Source organism: Charadrius vociferus, unplaced genomic scaffold (genome assembly GCF_000708025.1).
Source record: "Charadrius vociferus isolate BGI_N301 unplaced genomic scaffold, ASM70802v2 scaffold491, whole genome shotgun sequence".
Classification (NCBI taxonomy): Eukaryota; Metazoa; Chordata; class Aves; order Charadriiformes; family Charadriidae; genus Charadrius; species Charadrius vociferus.
In genome coordinates, this window is record NW_009646960.1 from 592,231 (window position 1) to 607,594 (window position 15,364).

Consider the following 15,364-nt stretch of genomic DNA (forward strand, 5'->3'; position numbering starts at 1 on the left):
GCGAGCCGAGAAAGAAAGGAGCCCCCCGGCCGCCGTCTCCAAGGGGAGTGCCCGCCGGCACACAATCGCAAGGGTCCCTTTCCCATGGGACCTCGTTATTATGCTTCGCGTTTTGATTTATTCCACATGCCCTCTGCTCTTTCAAGGGGCGGGGGGCGATGGGTCTGCTCTCTGTTCGCTTTCTTTGCTGACTAAGTTCTGCGCACCCACAGCAAAAGACTGCGCGAGAGAAGCATAAAAGCAAAAGTGGGCATACATACACACACACACATGGAAAATTTAAATTCTTTCTCTGACTAGCAAGCACGATGGAAAAAAAAGGCACAAAAAATCCAAGCAAGCAGAAAGGAAGCAAGCTCAAGTGACATAAAATGCACGTGCCATGCTTTAAAGGATAAAATGTTTAAGAAAACACAGCTTGGGTTTTTAAAAGGATGTCTGCCATTAGAGACCTAAAGCCAGGCTTAGAAGTGAGCGCAGAGTTGCTGCTAAGCACATGTCTGGTCGCTCCCCTAAATTGAGACAGACTGCAGCACGACCTAACAAGCTGTACTGACCTGGCTCTGGGAGCAACGGAACCAGGACATGTCTACATTGCTCTGCGCAAGGTGACTTTAGGTGTCCCCAGCCCACTCTGAGCAGCCCCGTGCCAGGAAGCCACAGAGCAGGCACCACCTCACAGGGGTATTATTCACCTTCCAAACCCCGAGATAACTGACATATTTAAGGCTGTACTGTACCGAGGCTAATTAACCTTGCCTATCACGCCACTTGTCTCACTGGCCTCACAGCGTGCCACGCTGCACAGGGCAGGCGTGCCCGAAGGCACCCCTTGTTGCATGTAGGATGGTGGAGCAACCATGGAGTAATGGCCTTCACGAGCTGGCAGGCTTCGGTGGTCCAGCCGCTGCGGCTGATTCTGCAGGCTGCAAAGATGCCTAGCAGATTCAGCAAATGCTGGGGATGTTAAAACCCACACCCTGAGTGTTCCATGTAACAGATTCAACCAGGAGAGTGGGAAGAGGGAAGCAATCCAAAGATTTGTAGCTGCAATTCAGCCTCTTCTGGTTAAAGTTACTACACCCACAATTTTGCTGTGCATTTTTATTTCCATAGATGCCTAGTGAAAAGCACAAAAACCTCAGACCCAACCTTTAGAGAAAGTTTCCTTCTCTTGCAAGAAATCAGTGCACAAATCCTCCTCTCTCACCATGCTCACCATAGTTGTTACTTTGCTTTGGGCATTACTGCTCAGACATATGCTTCAGCCCAGCTGCCAAGAGGTATTGGACTCATGCTCTTCATATCACTGTATCAAAACTATGTCAAGCATTTGCCTAAAAGGCTTTCTTGGAGACCAGGAAAAGCCTACAGCTGAAGCTCCCACCTCAGCAGACCTTTTTATAAGCAGGAGGAAGTTAATCTGTAGAGGAGATGAAGTACCCTCAGGAACAAACGTGAGGCAACGGGTTGGATTCCTGAAGGTAATCCAGTCAGCAGCCCCAGCAGAGACCTCAACCCAAGTGCAAGGGTTGGAGCACCTCTCCTATGAGGAAAGGCTGAGAGAGTTGAGGTTGTTCAGCCTGGAGAAGAGAAGGCTCCGGGAAGACCTTATTGCGGCCTTCCAGTACCTAAAGGGGGCCTACAGGATTGCTGGGGAATGTCTTTTTACAAAGGCACGTAGTGATAGGATGAGGGGGAATGGCTCTAAACTGGAAGAATGTAGATTTATACTAAATATTAGAAAGAAATTTTTCACTCTGAGGGTGGTGAGACATTGGGACAGGTTGCCCAGAGAAGTTGTGGAGGCTCCATCCCTGGAAGTGCTCAAGGCCAGGCTGGACACGGCTTTGAGCAACCTGGTCTAGTGGGAGGTGTTGGAAGTGGGAGGCAGGGGGTTTGGAACTCAATGATCTTTAAGGTCCCTTCCAATCTAAACCATTCTATGAGTTCTCCAATCTCCTTCTCCAACACTCACACAGTAGTGCATACACCTATTGAAATCCCTGCGCAGCAAAACCATGTACTGCAAACATGCTCCCTCAAGGAAATACCTGAAAGGTGAAACCATAGGTGATATGTTTGCCATATTCTTTTAACCATTACTAAAAGTTGTTCAAATCCCACATTCAAGAAAGGACAGAGAACCTCTTTACATTTGGGATAATGATTATACAAAAAAAAAAAAAATGTTCTACAAAGAGTGGTTTTTTTTCCCCATTTAACATCAGTAAGATTGAAAATCCATAACAAACACAACCTATTTGCTGAAAGTCACTCGAGTTTTAGTCATTGGCCAAAACAGCTGATTGCCTCCAACATTTAAATTCCCTTCTTGGAATTTCTCATCATTCAGTACGTACTTCTGCTGACTGCTGTCATAATCTGTATCTCTGTGTCTCAATGATCTTTGCTTACTCTGGAAGGTCTGTAAGTTTAAAAGGCTGAAACCTCTCTTCTGACTACCCCAAATTACAAAAGGCCTGTTCAAAAACTAATTCAAGTGGTATAATATTAATATACTTACCAGTATAAATACACAGAAAATACAAACATCGCCTGGAATTTCCTTCCTTTAAAAAGAGAACACATTAGACAGAATCTGTGGTTACAGACTGTCCCTGGAGGAAACCCACTAACGAAGAAGCCCTCCACTCTCTATCAGTAAGACCTACTCCTTCAAACAGTTGCATGCTTTCCTGCTGGCAACCAGATTTTGTTAGGCGGGCTCAGGACTCGAGCAGATGTTTTACAAACACAAAACTAACAGGCTAGGAGATTATTCCCCCTACTTTCTCCTAGGATAGCCCCTTCCCCAAACCAGCGATGAAGAAGTCAGTGCACAATACCAGAATCAACTTCAGAAGTGCCTGAACTGAAGACGTCAGAAGCCAACAATCCCAACTATTCAAAAGCATTAATTCTACCTACTAAATCATCCTCTAAAAGCTGCAAGTGACGCAATTAGTGTAAAGTTCTCCCCCTTCCCTTCCTATTACTTTTCAGATTGCCAGAATATGTGATGAGTTTTAAGCACTTATCATCTTAAGAAATTTCTTAATCGTCAAACCTCTGTCCCACCACTGATAAACACAGCAGACAAAACAAACTATATGCTACTTCCTCCAGGGCTAACATGAGTGCTGATCTTGCACTTCGAGCATTAATCTCAGCCAGCAAGTTGTTTCATCCAACACACCCTCCCTTGATTGGATACATCCTTTTCATAGGACGTGATGAGACCAGGAGACATCAAGTCTATGTCTATGACAACACAGCAAAAGACAAAGCCACAAAGGCAGAAATTACAAAAAATTCTTTAAAGACTGATATCCAGCAAAAACCTGCTGTACAGACCAGGCAGACTGAAATAATGAGGCGAGGGACTGAGCAGTAAGGGTTTCTGCTGCTAAAACACAGCTCTGAGCCTACAGCCAAACCTCAGGAAGAACAGCAGTGGAGCAAAGTACATGAAGGCACTGCATTCAAAGCAATATCCACTGCAAAATAGTTTTTAAAAAAGATGTTTTAATCTATTTTATATAGTTTTTAAAAAAAACCATCTAATCATTTTACTCGGTGAAGTAAAATAGTCCAATTGCACAAGTTAAAAAAGATATTAAAAACCCAATTCTGTTCACGTGCCGATTCCTTTTGAACATTTTTCTTTAATGTCACTGAATCTAGTTTACATTCCTGAAGGCTGAGAAGCTCTATCATAAGCTACAGCAAATTCTTCACAAGCTTTCAGGAGATGAATACACACTTGCCATTTCTACAAAGACTTTGCAGAGCTGTAATAAAGAGCGTTCTCACATTCTTCAAGAGCAATTTGAGATTAGCTTATGAGATGCAAGACTCAGAAGTTAAAATACAGAGACTGCCCCTCAAACAAGACTGACATGTATTCCAAACAACTAATTTTAAAGAAAACTTGTAGAATACTTTCTCTTTTTTTTTAGGAAATATGCAAAAACTTTCAAGAGAAAGAACAAATACACATGCAGCCACTTGGTGTGTCTCAGTGTAATTGCTTATGTTCAGACCAGCTACCTAAGACTTGAATATAAACCCCAATCTGAATGCTTATGCAAAAGCAGGCAAATTTTCCATGTGGATAAAATCAAGGCATGACAACAAGCTTTTAGTTGTGCAGCAGTCATATATCTGGCAAGTATTTTTTTTTAAAAAAGGGGGGCTATTCTTTCAGGCATACTAAATTACTATGAAAATGAAATCCAAAGTAATGAACAAATAACAGTGGAAAAACCTGCACTTCTACCACAATATAAAATACAGACTACTAAAAACCATGAGTCTGCACTGCACTTAGGGATCACAACCTTGGATTTCTGTAGAAAGGGCAAAACTAAAGTTGTGGATAGTGGTTATCTTTGCAACCAAAGAATAATCACTGAGTTAACTGATGCAGGTAAGTCCAGGAGGGTGAGCAGATCTTAACAGTGTGAAGGCACCAGTCCTGTGACCTCCCCTTAATAAAGCCACACGAAGATGGCAATAACTGCTGCCAAGCTAAATGACCAGTGGCAAGCAGACAGGCAAAGTAGACATCGTTCAGTTGTCAGGTTTCATACATTTCTCTGGCCGGTCTGCTAGCTTCCAGCTGGACCACTGCTTTAGTCCACTGTAGTCACAGCCACTGGTGAGAACCAAAGGCAATAAACAGCCTAAATCCAGAACATACACGGATGGTTAACCTTTATTTGGAACATAAAAGGAGGGGGGGGAGGGGGGGGAAATCCCTTAAAGAGTGAGTAGATGGTTCTGTACGGCTTTTCCAGTGGCTAAGTCTCATTGAGTCCTAGTCTCAAAGAAGACTCAAATGGCAGAGATGAGAAAGCTACCAAAGAAAAAAGTCTGAAGAGCTATAACCAAAGTCAAAATGAAAGCAAAAGTTGACGATGTTCTTAAGCAGCTGGGAGGTCTATTTCTGCTTATGAGATGCAGTCAACAGCATGGAAGTAATTAAAATAAAGGCTACGTATTATTTCTGTATCCTAAGTCATGGCTTTAATAAGGTTTTATTTCTGGGTGTAAGAACTGTAGGTGTTATTTAAAGAACAGACCTGGGGAAAATAATTCACAACCCTGATATACAAAGCACAAGAATCTCAACTACGCTGAAGACTTTTGAGGAAAAGTAATAAAAATGAAAACAAAATAGGTTACATTTGAAACTGAGCTGGAAGCGTCACCTCCTGCACCCTTCTCCTGCGAGGCTGCAAGGGAGTAGCACCACGCTCTTAGCAACTCAGACAGAAACATGCTGACGAACTGGAGCCCACTTATACTACAGCTGAAAGAGCACAGAAATACAGGAAAAGCTAAATGAAAAATTAAGAGAAAGTAGGAGAAGCCTCTAAACATTCACATAGTATAAATAAACATCATGATGGGAAGAACTCATTTGATATAATAAAAAGAGGATGTAGTTGAAAGGGAAAATACTGACTAAATTTCAGGCAAACTTCCTGACATCAAACCAACCTCTAAAGGAAGCAAGGAAATCTCCTCTCCTATGGGACTTTTAAAAACAGTAGACAGAAATGTAGTGGATGTTCTGAAGAAGTAAGAGACTCTCTGGCAGAACACACTGCTTGCTGTAACAGGAGTTCAAACTATTACATGTTGGGCAGGTGTCACCCCACAGCCAACTTATCCCTCAACTACTGAGATCAACTGCAGTGACATCCTTGTACTTGCACATTCACAGAGTTTAGCAGACACCACCTTGGGATGACAAAGACAACAAGAAAAGCAAAAGCAAAGACACCCCAGCATCTCCCCCTAGAAGTAGGTTTCATTCAGCAAGCAACATTCAGAGCACCAGCCCCAGTGGTCATCTTCAGCTTCTACACCAGCTCACCAATTCTATGGCAATATCCATAGCGTCCTGCAAGTGTAATGCATGGCAAGTTTCAAATGTTTTAAATTTAAAATTAGGCAGCAAAATAAGGCTTCGAGTTACCCAATCTTACACACATTTTCTATTCAGCAGTGGCTACATCCTCTCATACATGACTAATATATGAAGTCCTTCAGCGGTGCTTCAAACCGTCCTTCATCATTTTAAGGGCTAGGTTCTTGATTTTGGCACACATAACACCTTTTTTTTGCTCTGTCACCTTCACAACAGAGAGGAAATACTCATCTGTCATGCTTGTCTCTTCATCCCTCTGCCTTGAGTCACGCATTCAGCAGCAGCAGGAAACCAATATGCTCAGGTCCTCTGTCTTCATTTCCTTAAGTGTGCACCTTAAAGACAATTCAACCTACTTAGCTTTTGCTATGGACCCTCTCCTCTAATACTGTTGCCAAAGCTTACTGACACCTCAGAAGACTAAAAAGAGTTCTAAATACTTGGACATACTGAAATAGCATCCTAGATATTTATGTCGCTCTTACTAGCACTTCCACAGTAAGTGCTTCTACTTCTACCTCTTGTACTTGTAGAAGAGCTATTTCTGCCAGAGTTTTAGAAGGCAGCAAAGGTATCATCATCACAGAATTATAGAATGGTTTATGTTGGAAAGGACCTTGAAGATCATCAAGCATAGACAGGGACACCTCCCACTACACTAGGTTGCCCAAGGCCACGCCCAGCCTGGTCTTGAACAGGTGCCTTACAACCCTCAAAGTAAAAGATTTCTTCCTCATGTTTAATCTAAACCTGCCCTCTTCCAGTTTAAAGCCATTCCCCCTCGTACTATCACTACATGCCCTAGTAAAAAGTCCTTCCCCAGCTCTCCTGTAGGCCCCCTTTAGGTACTGGAAGGTCGCAATAAGATCTCCCCAGGGCCTTCTCTTCTCCAGGCTGAACAGCCCCAACTCTCAGCCTCTCCTCATAGGAGAGGTGCTCCAGCCCTCGGATCATCCTTGTGGCCCTCCTCTGGACACGCTCCAGCAGGTCCACGTCCTTCTTATGTTGGAGACTCCAGAGCTGGACACAGTACTCCAGGTGGGGTCTCATGAGAGTGGAGTAGAGGGGCAGAATCACCTCCCTTGACCTGCTGGCCACACTTCTTTTGATGCAGCCCAGGATACGGTTGGTCTTCTGGGCTGTGATTGCACATTGCTGGCTCATGCTGAGCTTCTGGTCAATCAGCACACCCAGGTCCTTCTCCTCGGGGCTGCTCTCCAGCTATTCCCCACCAAGCTTGTATTTGTGCTTGCGATTGCTCCCTATTATATTATATTGTATTATAATACACTCCGGCTAATACAGCTGCTTAATCTTAAAACACATGAGAGTTGAGACAGGATCAGTACAGGGAGGCTACCTGTTGATTTTTTTCTTTACCTATCTATAAATAAATCTAAACTTCACTGAGTTCAGCCTTGACACAAACTAATTCTTCTGCTCCACAAAGTCAGATTTAATCAGACAATCCTGTGTTAACTTTATATCCAGTTCTGAATTGCCCTCCCACTCTTCACATAGACTTCAGCATCCCACCTACAATCTCTCATCTATTCAGTGCTCGTTTTGTTCTTCAGTCTTGGCCTCAGTCCAGTCTTTTCACAAAGCGTGGAAAAAAGCAGGGAAATATAAAGAAGCACAAAACCCTAGAGCTCCCCAAAAAGAAACTGGGGGCACTCATGATAAAAAAGTACCCCACACCAGAGGGGCATGGGGAGAGACAGGGATGAAGACTCCTGAATTTCGTGAGGGATTCCATGTATAAATCATAGATATAGATGCGTGTGTGTGTATATATATATGCAAAAACATGTATGTGTGTGTATACATGTCTTCACGTACATGAAGAAAACATACAGGTATGATTATTTACATATTTTTATTGAGCAGAAAACCTTATTGGCATCATTGGAACCACAATGAGGAAGGCAAACTAACTGATAGAGTTTGACAGTGAATGCACAACCAAGCACCATCCCAGTGCTACAGCCTCCTCCAACTCAAGACTTCAGGGCCGAGAACCAAGTTACCCAGCATCAGACTGGAGTTTGTGGCAGAGCTAAACCACGCCATGAGAGCACCATTTCTTAGGCACCATTATCCGCTCACCTCAGTATCCCAGGTTGAAAGGCTGGCCCCACCAACGCCAGGCTCAGCCACACATTGCTCCAAGACCCACTCATGGATTATTGGGCAGTTGCGTGTCAACGTATTGAAAAGCCCACATAATTCGGCAGTCAAAATGTTGGCGTAAAAAAACCCAAAAAATAATGATTAGTACAAGGTACTGTAATCCACTGTTTAAAGTTTCAGCACCTTGTAAGTCACTGTTACTGTAGCTGTTTCCCTGATACTGAAAATTCCCGTTCCAATGTAATTAAACTGTACTTTGGGAAAGATCCTGGACTGGTTCTGTCATGCAGTCCTGGATCGCCCTTTGAATTGCAAATACAGTTTCTGTTCACACACAAGACACTAGTCATGAAATCCTCAGTTACAACACTAACGAAAGGGTCCCCAATTAATCATTGTATTCTTTGCAAGAGCAGATATCCTCATTAGGAAAGCGGCAGGACGTTAACAAGTACCACTTTGAGGGTGTCCAATTAACTCATCGACTAAATATGTGCCAGGCAACTTCAACTGGCCTAGCTTTTCCAATCCCTTCTTTTCTAGCTCCATCAATTGGGATCCCAGTCATGTATAAAGTAGCGGTTCTTTCCGCGCTTTACAAGGCCTTTGAGAAAGCTGCTGGTGGACAACAAACAACAGCCGCTGAAGTGTTTAACAGGTCTTTCACTTGCGCCTGTAAAAAGTTAAGTGTGCGCTTGGGGAGTTCAGCGCAATTAAAAAAAACCACCCACCCACCCTCTACCTTATAAACAGGGAACGACTTAACCTGCCAACAACGAGCATGGTTGGAGCTCTGTCTGGATCATGTCACGCCTCGATTTCTGCTGAACATCAGCAGTAGGTGATCCTGCATACAAAGCGAGCGCCGAGACAAAAGCGCTATAGGGTGAGTTAAGGACAAAGTAGCAGCTTTCAGCCTGGATTCCCAGATAGGCTGTCACGTAAAATCCCTTGCCAGGGCAGGATTAGTCCCCAGAGTATACATTTCCAATGCTTTGTCTCACCTAATTTTTTAAGTGTCTCCAGCTTGGAGCCTCTCGGGTGGTTTCGCGGGAAGAGCCATTCCATAGACCGGCAGGTTTTGAGACTCGGCACAAAGGAGGGCTGGCACAAAGGCCGGGACCCCGCTGCCATCAATGCAGAAGGAGAGGCTTCTCCAAAAGGAGACGGAGCATGATCCCGGCCTCCAAACTGGCCTCCCATCCTGCTGCCTGAAAACTAGACTCTTTAGTGATCCCACCCTGACACTGCCTAGTTACATCTCCGTTTCTCTGTTTTTTTTCAAAACATGACATTCACTTGTTTTAAACGGCTGAAAGGCATAATTTCTGCACTCTGTCATGAGTCAGAGCAAAATTCATTTAGCATCTACTTTTCTTCATCTGTTCCTTGTATCATTCCCACCCCATTTTATTTCTGCTCGCTGGGTTTCAACACATTTGTAAACACCTCTCTTGCACTCAGAGCTTCCTAAGTGTAAACATGAAGCATTATTACAGATCTGCTGTGGAGAACCTTGCATTCGTTATTCAAAATGGCACTGGGCATTTTTGCTCTCAGCAGTACTACAGACACATCTTGTGTTTCTATTACCATTACCGATTCCCAAAGTACCATCATTTGCTCCACTGCTCTCCTTTTGGAGAGGAAAAGAAAGGAGCTAGGGAACCAGGGAAAGGGAGAAGGAATGGATATACGGGGTGGGAATAAGTAATTAAAACATTGGAGAAAAGCAGAAGGCAGAAACAACATCAAAGCCTCTGGCTAAGGTTCTTTCTTTGGTCTGTAGGAAAAACTGTGTCTCTGTATCAAAAAACTGTACTATGTCAAGTGTGCGCTCACCACCCCAGAGGCAACTGAAGGCATGTTGCTCAACATGGGACAGAGCTCCTCTCATTGCAGATCAGAGACTTGCTCACAGGTTGCAGGAAAAGATCACAGCTTCTCATGCCCAGCCAAAATCCACCAGCCCGATTTGCCTATTCATAAGTTTATTAGTGCAGGGAAGAAACTGAAGACAAACCACTACTTTAAAAGTATTTCTAAGCACTTAATTCCAGCTACAGACCTCAGAAATATTTAAACTCGTATGTTCAAGCGTAGCACATACTTCTATTGCAGACAGAACATCACCAGATTGCAAATGCAATCAAAAGCCCATTTTCTTAGTTTAGTTTGCCATTAGTACACTGCAGGTTTACAGAGCCAAACAAACAACTACAACTAAATTCTCATTGCCATTTCAAACCGTTTCCAAGCAAATATCATAGCAACATTACCAGAACCTTGAGTTCATTTAATCTCAAATTCTCTACAATAAAACAACACTAGCACCTATTAAAACAAAAACAGAAAATGTAGTCCTCCTGGGTAAACTGAGCATCTCCCCTGCCCAAGACCAACAGGGTCAGACTCCTGAGACAAAACCTGCCATTTAAAGAGCTTTTCATGAGTTTAAGAACAAGAAGAAAAACCCCAAACCCTACGTTTTTATATATATCACACAGTATTTAAAGAGTAGTGCTTACAGATTTTTAATACATACCGAATACTGATGAATATACTTATTTCAACCTATAATATAATCATATAAGTGAGTGGTAACAGAATAAGCAGCATTTCACAGATTCCCTTCTGTTTCATAACTGTGAAGAAAAAAAACCCACCCCAACTGCAGCAGCACCATTTCCTGAGCTGAAGGCGCCTCTTTACTGCGGGAGCTCAGCACCGTGCAGCCAGCAAGCACCACTGCCCTGCAAGCACCAGCAGCTTGGAAAGGAAGCGATAGAAGCCTTGTCACGAAAAATCAGTTATTTCAGCTTAAACTGCACTTACAGTGAGCAGAAAGTAGCTGCTCGCATTACCCAGAAAGAAATACTGGGTTATAGTGCTGCAGGATGGGTGATGGTGGCCGGCACTTGCAAATCTTCACGGCAGCCCCTCTGCTCCTGTCATCGAATCATAGAACAGTTTGGGTTGGAAGGGAGCTTTAAAGCTAATCCAAGGTGGTCATCTGGTCCAAGCCCCTGCAATGAGCAGGGACATCTTCAACTAGATGAGGTTGCTCAGAGCCCCATCCAACCTGACCTGGAATGTTTCCAGGGATGGGGCATCTACCACCTCTCTGGGCAACCTGTGCCAGTGTTTCACCACCCTCATTGTAAAAAAATTCTTCCTTATATCTAGTCTGAATCTACCATCTTTTAGAATCATAGAATCATTTAGTTTGGAAAAGACCTTTAAGATCATCAAGTCCAAAGAGCTCCAAATGTTTGTCATCTATCAACTTAGATGTCTATGAACTTTTAGTTTAAAACCATTACCCCTTGTCCTACCGCAATAGGCCCTGTTAAAAAGTTTGTACCCAGCTCTCCTGTAGGCCCCCTTTCAGTACTGGAAGGCCACAATAAGGTCTCCCCGGAGCCTTCTCTTCTCCAGGCTGAACAATCCCAACTCTCTCACCCTGTCCTCATCGGAGATGTGTTCCGTCCCTCTGATCATTTTTGCCCCTTTCCCAGCCGGCGGCAGGGTGGCCGATGCAGGGAGCACTCCCGAGGACCCCTACCCTGGTGGCAGTGGTGGGGGGTCCCAGCGGGGCCGGGGGCAGCCAGCGCCCATGGGAACCAGCTCGGCCCCGGGGCCATGGGGCTTCACGGGTGACCGGGCTCGACAGCCCTATTCAGCCCCGCTCCCTGCGCACAATAACCAGCAGCCGCGCTCCCATAATACGGGCCTCCCCCTTCTCCCCGCTTTTATCATCCTTCATATCTCAACGATGACAGGACTGAAAGGGCTTCTGATGGGAAATGTGCTTCGAATTAGCATATTTCCCCCTGCGTACAATGGAGGCATTAAGCCGCTGCGTTTTGAAAGTCCAAACAAAAGCAGCCCAGGCTGTTTTTAGCAGTGCTGTTTGAAGTTTTATTCCCCCCCCCTCCTGACTTGCAAGGACATTTAACAAATTTTCACTCTTTCTGAAAAGAAGGAAGCACAACCTATAAAATCTTTTTTACTAAATTATATTATTTGCTATGTTTCAGACTTTAGAAGGGGGAGAAAAAAAAAAAAGAGCAGACCCTCTTTCGCTATGGCAAAGAGCAACATGGTGCCTATGCAGTGTTTCCACTGAACCGCAGACTCGGGGTTCACCCCCCTGCTGAGCCTGTCTGGCTGCACTTGCACAGACCCCGTCCATCCAGCATTTCAGAACTCAAAAACATTCACAGGAACCCGATATAAAGGGTTTTCCTCCTGTACCAGGAGCACACTGCTGAAAACACGTTTTCAAGGGGAAACTAAACCGCCATGCTGCAAGGAGAAACAAACCAGCCCCCCTCCCGCCCTCGGGATTAGCCTTTGGTTTAACTTGAGGGTTATGAACAGGAGAGCTCAACCTCAGAAGCACAACCTTTATGAAATGGCTTCAAATTAGAAAGTGAATAGCTATTTGCCAGGGAAAGGAGGGTAGGAGGAAGGAGATGGAAATGACACGAGTTCAACACAGAGAGGAGGGGAGGAAAAAGCACTCCCGTATCAAAACGTCTTTGGGCAACAACTGCTAGAAGAACAAATCTACCTCAGCTCAGTGTGTTGGTCTGTAACTACTCAATAGCACAGCTGGACCATTAGGAAGCCAGTTTGTGGCTTTCCTGGTAAAGAGGCATGTCTGCCTTCCTCCTATGCTAAACAGCATTTTCTCTGTGAGGAAGACATAAGATTACACAGTCAAAATATTTCTCAGAGGAAGGGTTTGGTGTTTTGTGGTTTTTGGTTTTTTTCTTCTTCTTCTCCCCCCTGCCAAGATTTCCAAGGTATTTATGTAATCGTCTATATGTGGCACAGCTAAGAACAAAAATCATGCTCCTTAACAACATGAGATTACAGCAGAAAAGCAGAATGCCAATGAGATCCCAGGCAGGCAGCTTGCAAGGGAGGTGGATATAAAAACTGTTCAGAAAAAAGCTTGGGATGTAGCCTGCAGAAGGAGTCTTGTAGGAGAAATGTCTTCTTTGTTCAGACTCTTCTGTTCTGTTTCAGGAAATTTTCCTGAGGATCGGGATCCATCTCTGCTCCTGGATTCCTTTAGGAGCAATGCTCAAGATACTCAATGGTCTCTGCTCCGCATGAGCAGTTTGCTCTCAACCATCCACTTGCACCCTGCCACGTGCCAACCAGCCCACGCAGCACCATGCTCCCTCCCATAGAGTGCCAACCCAGTGGCTTTTGCAGATCTGCGTTACCTGGCAAGAGAGGCGTTTCACTTACTTATTTCCACCAGAACCAAAGAGCTCCTGGCACGGATGAGGTACGGTGTCCATACGGCAGCGGCGCAGCAGTGACTGAGGTCTAACCGTAGACATTTTCCTCCCTCTAGCAGATGTTCTCACACCCTTCTCACCAAAACGTCCTCTGCAGCATCAAGTGCCTACAGCCCAAGGGTCCATCCGCTAATGACTCGCACTCTCCTCTGATGCGCCAGCTCAGCCAGTAACGAGCCAACTTCCCCCCCTCAGAAAAGCTTTTCCATAGTCTCCAACAGCCACACGTTCGCTTTAACGACGTGTTTGCTGTACTTGGGCCACACGTGACTGGATGGAGACTGTCTGACCGAAGGGGGCTACAGATATCTGGCTGGGAAGTACTGTGCACTATTTGGCAGTATTTCTCTAACACCACATGTAAATTGCCTTTAAAGGCTGAACACGCATTTTCTCATGCTCTGAGGCACTCCACAACTTGGTACCAAAACAGTGGACAAGACTTCTACATGTTACCACAGAAAGGTGTCACATCAAAGAAAGGAGGAAGGACCTCTGATGCCTTTCAGAGGCCTTCATTCAGTAGTAACAGATGGATGAGAGTAATAAAGCAGTCTAGGAAGGAGACAGGAATTAAAGACCAAACCGGAGATTGGCTTCCTCGCTCATACTAGGATGAGCAAAACTTCACTTGGTAAGCGCTCCTTTGAGATGAATCCTTTGGAAGTGTCGCTCAATCAACTGCCATGGCAGTGTGGCACAGAAAATGAAACAGAACAGATTTCAGCTCCATTTACAAATGGATGTCTCCTACTCCCTCCTTCAACTATTGTTGATATCAAAGTCCTCAAGGAAATGAAAGAGGTCAGAACAGTGTAAAGCGGTGTTTTTCACATTGCCGATGCCCCAAAGGGACCTGACCACAGTACTTCACCAATCAAGGAAATATTCTCAAATTCCAGTTATTCTTCAGATTCACTGGATTCAGAGCAATGATGAACACACCGCACATACCGCCATCCGCTGTGGCGTTCTGGCACAGGGCAGCACCCTGCCAACAACGGCACCACTCTTCCTTTCAAAAAGCCCCTGAAAGAGCGCTCTGTATTCTCATGTGATGAGATGGCTTTTTGCAACCCAGATCACTACAGGGTATTGAACCCTGGCAGTATTCCTACTGAAGGTTCACTTGCTTTTTCTTAGACCTCAACAGGTACGTATGATATCTAAGCTAAAACCAAACCATCCTCATTACATTCATTTCAGCATCATGAGTCACTATCTTGCTGAAACAAAACTATCTTCTCACCTCCACATTGAGTAAGTGCTATTAACTTTTCCAGTATCCCACCTACTGCTATTTTCTTCTGTGCAAGTGAGCAACACAGAAGCATCTCAGAATATGCTTCACGCTTCAGCTTCCAGTGAAAAGAGAAAGCCAGAAAACGTTCAGGACATACTATGCACACTCCTGCAGGCAGAAATAGTTTCTGGCCTTCTATATTAATCTCATGAAAACACAAACCCCAAAACTACCGACACTCAAACCGAGATTGATTTGCTATGAAGTGGGACAAGTCCCTTACGTCTCCTTTCCTGCCCTTCTAACTCAATCTAACAAAATTACTTCCTGACTCTTTACTATTTTTACTACTTTCTAAACACTGCCCTGACGTGGGGAATCTGGCTGAAGGTATGAAGTTAAGGGAGAGGTGATTTTTGGTCTTCTCAGGATATGCTAGAAATTTGCTAGTCTAAAATTTCTGCTCTAAATGCAGAATGAGAGCCCCAGCACTCATTCAGTCACACGCACAGATAGGCATTAAAGAAAGCACCCTGTGCTTTTAAGGCTGCCCTGGCACAGAAGAACAGGGCCCCATAAAATAGAAGATTCCCTTCAAGTCAAGGCTGGAGAGCTGGGAACAGCAAATATTGGAGCTGGGCTCTGCCAGCCACATTGTGACCAAGATCAGGAGAGCGACGCCAGTTGGCACGGAGCAGGGCAAGGAAGAGAAGGAAGTGCTTCCCCACA